Source organism: Trachymyrmex septentrionalis, unplaced genomic scaffold (genome assembly GCF_001594115.1).
Source record: "Trachymyrmex septentrionalis isolate Tsep2-gDNA-1 unplaced genomic scaffold, Tsep1.0 scaffold112, whole genome shotgun sequence".
In the NCBI taxonomy this organism is placed as follows: Eukaryota; Metazoa; Arthropoda; class Insecta; order Hymenoptera; family Formicidae; genus Trachymyrmex; species Trachymyrmex septentrionalis.
The window spans coordinates 1295175-1302906 of NW_017304248.1; the positions used below are offsets into that span (position 1 = coordinate 1295175).

The window sequence follows — 7732 nt, forward strand, 5'->3', positions numbered from 1 at the left end:
TGTTTCTCTCTCTCTCTCTCTCTCTCTCTCTCTCTCTCTCTCTCTTTCCTTTCTTTTATAAAAGATTCTTTTTTTCCGAAATCAATCTCCTGCTACGCGAGCACGAAGTTTTGATATTATCTTTTGTTGAAATAAGATTGGTCCTCTTATGGGGCAGCCGGATTTTCAATAGCAATATTCGAAAAAGATTTGTCCATTGCCTTTGCGAGTATGATCAAACGCAGCAAAGCGAGTGAGTTTTCAATCGTATAATATATATCAAAATTAATTTCAAATCTATATAGATAGAGGTATGGGAAGTCGCGGCACGCTTCGTTGATCACGAATGCTACTAAGATTGACTCGATCGAACGGCGGAATGAGAAGCTCCTTAGATGGTTCTCTTGCTCAAGTCGAGTATATATAAACCACCCTTCGACATGTCCGCGCGTAAGAAGTAGAGAAGGACGATGAAGGGACGGTCGAGTTTGGTAACGAGATTTGCTCGATGTCCATGATCAGTTTAAGCTGGGATCACGTTCGAACGTTTAACCCTCTTTCTCGTTCTCGTGCTACACGCATTCTCCCCTCCATCTCTCTGTCTTTGTTTCTCTCTCTCTCTCTCTCTCTCTTCTTCTCTTTCTCTTCATTCCCCCCTTTTTTCTATCCTCGCACTCACCCTCGCATGCGTATTCCGCCACCCTACCCTATCCTTTCCATGTTACGATCGAGATAAAACGGATAGATCGCGTGTGCACCGAGAAAGAAGCTCGGCGTACCGGCAAAATGCTTTCGACCACCCGTACGTATGATTTATTCCGGCGCGAAGCACCCACCAGAAATATCAGATACCCCTAATGAATTTCTGGGCCCACGTATGCGCATGTGTGCGTTACGTATGTATGTATGCGTGTGTGCTAGCAGCGGGCACCGACGAGAAAAAATATATTGATATAGTAGACACGGCAAACTAACCGAAGTATTTCTTCTCAAAATGGATTTGGCCATTCATGCTAATGACTATTAATCTAGAACAAAAATACATTACAAAAGTATATTGTGTATTTTCCTCTTTATGCAATATTCTACACAAATACAAAAAGTTTTTAGCCAATTATATTTATTGTTAGTTCACTTTGCTACAGTTATTGGTATGAGGTTCTATAAATTAAAGTATTAACCATAAAGTACTAAATTATTAAAACAATAATAATGAACGAATAACAATGAGCATTAATATTTTATACTTTTATACTTTTCTCTAAACGCACTCCTGGATAGCGATCATGAAACTTTTTCACTGCTGGAAATGCGGAAAGTGAGAATTTTTTGTATGTATGTGTACATCCGCATACATACACACATAAAAATTTTCATTTTTCACGTTTTTGCTCTAGAGAAAAACTTACGTGATCGCTATTCTGCGATTCGCTAGCTGCGGAGTGTAAAAAGTGCCAAATGCAGAGAATGGTTGCGTTTGACATTAGTAGTTTTTCGAACGCATTATCATGCTCAACAGTGTCTCTAGCGTCAAAAATTCCAGCCGTACATTCTGGATGAGTCAATGAGTGTGTGCGCGCGCGCGTGTGTGGAAATTATTCAATCTTTATGTGATTATTCTCCTATTAAAATTGTAACAAAAGGTTTAAAAAAAAAATTTGTAAAAATGTAACAAAAAATTTTGTTAGTATTTTTACAAATTCGCATTTTATTGAAATGAGAACCACCTGCAAGTGATGAGAATTCCCCAATGCCTGTGAGATAAATGACACGTGGCCCGCATGAGATCGAAAACGAAGAATATTCAGCATGGAATTCATGAGAAATTAGGCGTGAAATGCACCCTTGTGCTTCGAATATTTTTGTCACGAACAAAATCCAACCTCTCGTTTCAATCCATGAACTTAGATGATTTCACATACATCGAGCGATCGAGCGATCGAGCGAATGCAATATCCATAAGAAAATTTTTTAGTCTTTCTGACAATATATTTATAATCTCGAACTTCTTCTTAAATATCGAAAAATTAAAGATAATAAATAATTATTTCTATCAAATTATATTTCTGATAAAATACAAGTAAATTTGTACAAAAAAGATGTACGTATATGTACAAATATAAAACAAGTTGGGTGTATTTATGTGCAAATATAAGAGAGAGAGAAAGAGAGAGAGGAGGGGGGCGATTTCTATTGTTTGCATAAAATTTACAATGTAGGGAAAAATCGTCTATATCGTATCACTTAACATTTAAACAAAATTATAACAAAAGCATTGAAGAGATCAGAATATTCCTGTACTTACATCAAACTTTGGGTTCATTGGCAATAAAACAAAATATTTTTATAAAGATCATTGAATTATTTAAATCAGATTTTAAAAAAAATAGTTTTCAATACGATTTGAGTCGTTAAATTGTACCATTGGATTCCTGAATCGTACTTCTATTAAATAATAATTAGTTTTTATAGAGTAAGATCTAATTTTTCTTAAAATCTAACAAATAATATTTATAAATAATTTTTTGTAAATTATCTTAAAAAAATTCAATATATAAACATACTTTTTTTATACAAATATGAAAATGGTAGATTATATAAAGATTCACAGATAATAACTATAAAATAAGAATCCTCCAAACTTGTAATCAATTGGAAAAAATCGTGAAAGATCAGTTATATGCAGCGTTGTCATTATTCAGTTTAAATCGTTAGTTTTATGTGTGTAATAATGTATACATATAATATATCGTATTGTACAATCAATACATAAAAAAATATTATAATACATCAATAATGTATATCTATATGAAGATATTTGTCGGGGTCTATAGAAATGACACAAATATCAAACTACTATAAGTCTAGACAAGTTTGATCCTTGCACAGGATTTTACTATTAAAATTTTAAATATCAATATAATTTTATATTACTACAAGCATCTCACTTGCATGAAATCTTATGATATCGTACACAGTTGCATGTTTAGTTTAATTAAATAATTATTAAATGTAAATATTTTTTGATTTAAGAGAATAAAAATGAATATTTTCAAATTCGGCAGACAGCTATTCAATATACGTAATATAGAATTCTATATATACGATGTAAAATAATGAAAACACATAAAGTACATCAAAAAGAATCAACTAGAGAAGAAAATTTGCTTGAATAATAATTTTAAATGCTTAATAGCGATAATGTTGAATAATGTGACAAAAAGTCTGAAAAAGATTTAAATAATCATATATATCGAGTAAGGTAATAAATTCTACACGTCTATTCAGCCCTCCCAGGATCCTACTACCCTAACTATTGCAATGGGGATGAATCAGTGATATATGTCTTCTCTATAATAGCCAGAATCAAAACAATCCCTTCCATGACGATGTTTGTTCTTTGGCTAGCTACTTTTATAGCAAATAGTCGGCATTGATAACATGATTGTATTAATTACACATATAAAATTAGTGCATATAATATCGATTGCTACATAACAACGATTTTATGGAATTATTTTTTATTTTTCTAAATTCTACATTGACTGCAAAATACATCTAAAGATATATTTACTCTGTGTGTGTGTGTGTGTGTGCACGCGCGCGCATGTGTATAAATACATATTACATATACATACAGAGTATACGTACATCTGATAAAGATCTTAATAACGCTTAAGGATAAATTTCTGAGATCACTTTGAGACGAAAATCCTACTAGAATGTCGATATAAGTTTTTGAATTATGAGCATTTAAAGTTTGCGAATCATATCATCTAAAGTTCGCACATTTAGGTATGGCATTTTGCATTGTCATTTGCCTACCAAATCTGAATGCGTGAACTTTAAATAATATGATTCGGTAACTTTAAATGCTTATAATTCAAAAACTATTCTGATCTTGATATTCTAGTATTAGGATTTCCATCTCAAAATGATGAAAAGAGTTATAATTCAATTATTAAAATTAAACTGTATTCTCTTATATTATAATTACGAGTAAATGTTTTAAAAGACAACAATATTGAAGGGGGGAATTTTTTTAAGACCGTAAATACGATTATATAACAAATAAGAAACGAAATCTTTAACGGTTGAGATGGAGTGAAACTTTAATTGTCTTAAGTGCTAAGATAATTCGATGTGTATTTATGTACTACATATGTGTAGTCCTGTGCGCCAAAAAGACTCTTAAGTCTTGAAACGCAAACTCGACTGAACTATTATAGTAATATCACAAATTAAATTTATTAATAATTCAATAGTTTGATGCTCTCAGGCATCTTAGGAAGATTTTAATGATGCTGAATATCATATTAAAATCTGTAAATAATTTTATTGCAAAAAATATTACTTCGGTTGGGAATCGAACTTGGGTCCTCATCATTAGACCACCGAGGCCTTAGTGATATTCTTCGCAATAGCTAGTACAAGTAGAAACATGTCTTTTTGGGGCGACGTAAACATTAAAGATCTTCCCAAAGTCAGCTAAAGTGCCAATTTCTTTTCCTTTTGAAACCATACAACTTTTGAAATATTTTTATCTTAAACTTACAAATTTTGAGAAAATCGACTGAATAAATTAAAATAATCCACTCTTTATATATATATGCATAATAAATAAAATTCAATTAAAAATAAAATTGTTGTGTGGAAGTGAACATTGTATTCACTATATGCGCAACCACAGAAATACAATATTTTTTATCAAGAATTATAAAAATTAGAAAAAAACTTTTTTGAAATTTTGGAACTTAAAAAATCTTTTGGCTGAGATATTTTAATCTTTGAAATTAGATAAATGTATACAGTATGTGACGACTCGCAAAAAGTTTTCGTGCATAATATTCGATTTGTAAAACGCTTGAGAAAAGGCATTAATGCGGCGGTAGTGCACATGACTACAGCGAACATTATTATAATTTCGGTGCGACGTGCTGTATCTGGGCAAGAGCCGAGGGTCCTGGCGCAGAGGAGATTACGGCGATGTGACCGGACGTTGGCCACTTGACTGGTATTATAGATGTAATATCGTAAACAACATCCCTCTCAGCTGGTGCGCGTGAGGTCCGTACAAGTCACGGTACCTCGTCGGTTCTCCGTTGCATCGGATCGACCAACGAGTGCTCAGCAGCACTAAACCCTTTCTGCTTCCCTTTACAAGCGTTACCGGTGTTTACTGTTGAATATTCATTCTTTAACCGCATGTTCGTGGTGGCCTGTTCGTTGTTACCGTATAGGCAGAGAACACGGGTTATCCACACATTATTCGATCTTGTACTGGGTCGGGGCTGACCATATGCTTACCGCAATCCCGTGCCCTATTTTATATTTTGAATTATCCCCATGTACATACAATGATGCGTATATACATGGACGGCCAACGCTCTTCACATATTGTATTAAATGAAAAGCTTATATTTTACAATAAATCAACGATGTAATATCAAACACACACACACACACATACACACACACGCACGCACACACGCACACACACATATATAAATTTTTCTTTTATATCTCTCAGATACACTTATAAATACTTATTTATATTTATCATTAATGTATATTTATAGAAATTATTTATACTTATTACAAATCAGAGCGCGTTTACCATTTTTGCTTCTAAAGTGTTAGAGCGCCAAAGCGTCAAAGGCGCCACAGTTTCAAAAAACAAAAGGAATTAGGTAATTTAAACAAGCACGTATGATGCTATTTTATAAAATATAAATCATTGTAACGATAGATGCGCAGGAAGCAAGAAACATTTTGAAATATTTCAATAATATTGTGATAACGTTGTAACATTGCTACAATGTTGCTCAACATTGCTCAATTTTTACGGAGAGAAAATCACCGTTAGATTGCATGTACGGAGTCGAAAATAATAGTCATATGACAATGATAACGTGAGATAATTGTTCTGAATGAGCAGGCGAAGCATAAAAGACATAATTTTTACTAGAGGTACGACGATCAAAAATATCCGATCGCTTGATAGAAAGAAACTTTGATTGCATCAAACGTTAAATTTTTACAATCGTTGTGCTTTGTCATACGAAATATCTGACATAGCTGATATCTTAAATATTGGAGGCACGCCGATCTTTAACAAATGTATCGTCAAGTTCGAGTTTCATACGTACAATCCATCGTTCCATATATCAACGCACCATTTGGACATAGCGATGAAATAAGGACACCCATACAACGGCAGAGTTTACCATGTTACCGTGTGAAAATGTTCTTTACGTCGAAGAAAGATTGGCGACAAAGGAAACGAAAGAAAATACAACAACGCTTGGAAATAATTACGTGCGGGCGTTTATGTTTAACGAAAACGTTAGAATAATCAATATCTTAAAGGGCTATGAATCATTTCCATCTAACACTCAGACTATGAATAATGCTCGGAATTAATTCCAAGTGAATATATAGGCAGAATTAATGCTTGAACTCAAGTAGCACAACAGCGCCTGCAAAGCGCTTTTATATATATATATATATATAAGCACTTTTTTAACACTTTATAGACGTTGTGTATTACTTGAGAATTATTCAAAGTAAGTACAGTAGCGAATTGCCTCATGTTATGTTGAAGTCAGTAAACTACCCATGCTGCACGCTTTGAAAAGTGGATGATATCTGAGTATGAATTTCCGTTCATGGGATCTACGAGTAACCCTTATTGCCAAGCACGACAAAGCACGCCTGAGTTATCAAGACTGTGATTCAGCTAAAAAAACCATGATATGTAACCTTTGCTATGCAGACTGCGATTATTTCTTCGTAAAATTTCAATCTTCTTTAAATCAATTTTCAAATTTTTTTATTATCCAGTCATTTATGTCTAACATTCGTTCTAATAAAGTTATAATCGTGAAGACACTCGATTCACTAGTTACTAGCGAGGGATATTAAAAATAAAATTTTTCAATAATATATCGAGTTAAACATACATACACTCGACAAAAAGCCTATAAGTAGCAGGTTCGTAAGTAATCGATCAGAAGCAACTATCTTCGCTCGCGTGGATATTAAATTTTGAAGGTGTCGCTTGTCATGCCATAATCCGCGTCTCGTTTTGCCGCCTGACTCAGCAAGAGTCATTAATAACTTCGAGGAGGTAGATAAAGTACTAAACACCACGGGAACGTCGTTGCTTATGCACACGTCATTACTCTGGATAACCAGATTCGATAAAGACTCACTAATACATTTCTTGATAATGATTATTTTGAGTAATTATATATGTAGTGAAAATGTTACGTAATATTGCATTATGAAGGCAAAGAATCTTCTTAATTTCTATACATAAGAATAAGAGAAATAATCTTAAACATATGAGTAAAACAATTGTAAATAATGTTTGTTCATTATTTCTAAACTTTCTATATAACTAGATATTTATTTCACGTTTATGAGTTATGCATTATAATGTAAGAATGCATTACACTAACTTTTTAAATAATATAAACGGACTATGGTTTAAAATATAGACCAAAAATTATTTTAATAAACAGCAAGATTTTCATTCAATATTCTAATGGAAATATATAAAATACTGTCAATTTGTTTATTGTATAAGTACTAAAGTATTTATACGAAAAACTGAGACTTTTGTAATTCTTTTAAATTTTAATAAATAATAAAACAAATAAGGTAAATAAACAATAAAAATATATTATTCAATAAAAACAGAATGTTATTATATAAACAAAACTTTCATATTGTATATATATATATACAT

General features: G+C 32.4%; 1 protein-coding gene across 1 annotated transcript in view; it reads right to left on the bottom strand.

The window, feature by feature from the left end:
- LOC108751797 (caspase-8) overlaps window positions 1-7732 on the bottom strand; it is a 25917-nt gene continuing 18185 nt past the window's right edge. The window contains exon 8 of the mRNA XM_018492209.1: window positions 1-24. The gene's annotated coding sequence lies outside the window, so the exon portion shown is untranslated. The remainder of the gene's footprint in view (window positions 25-7732) is intronic.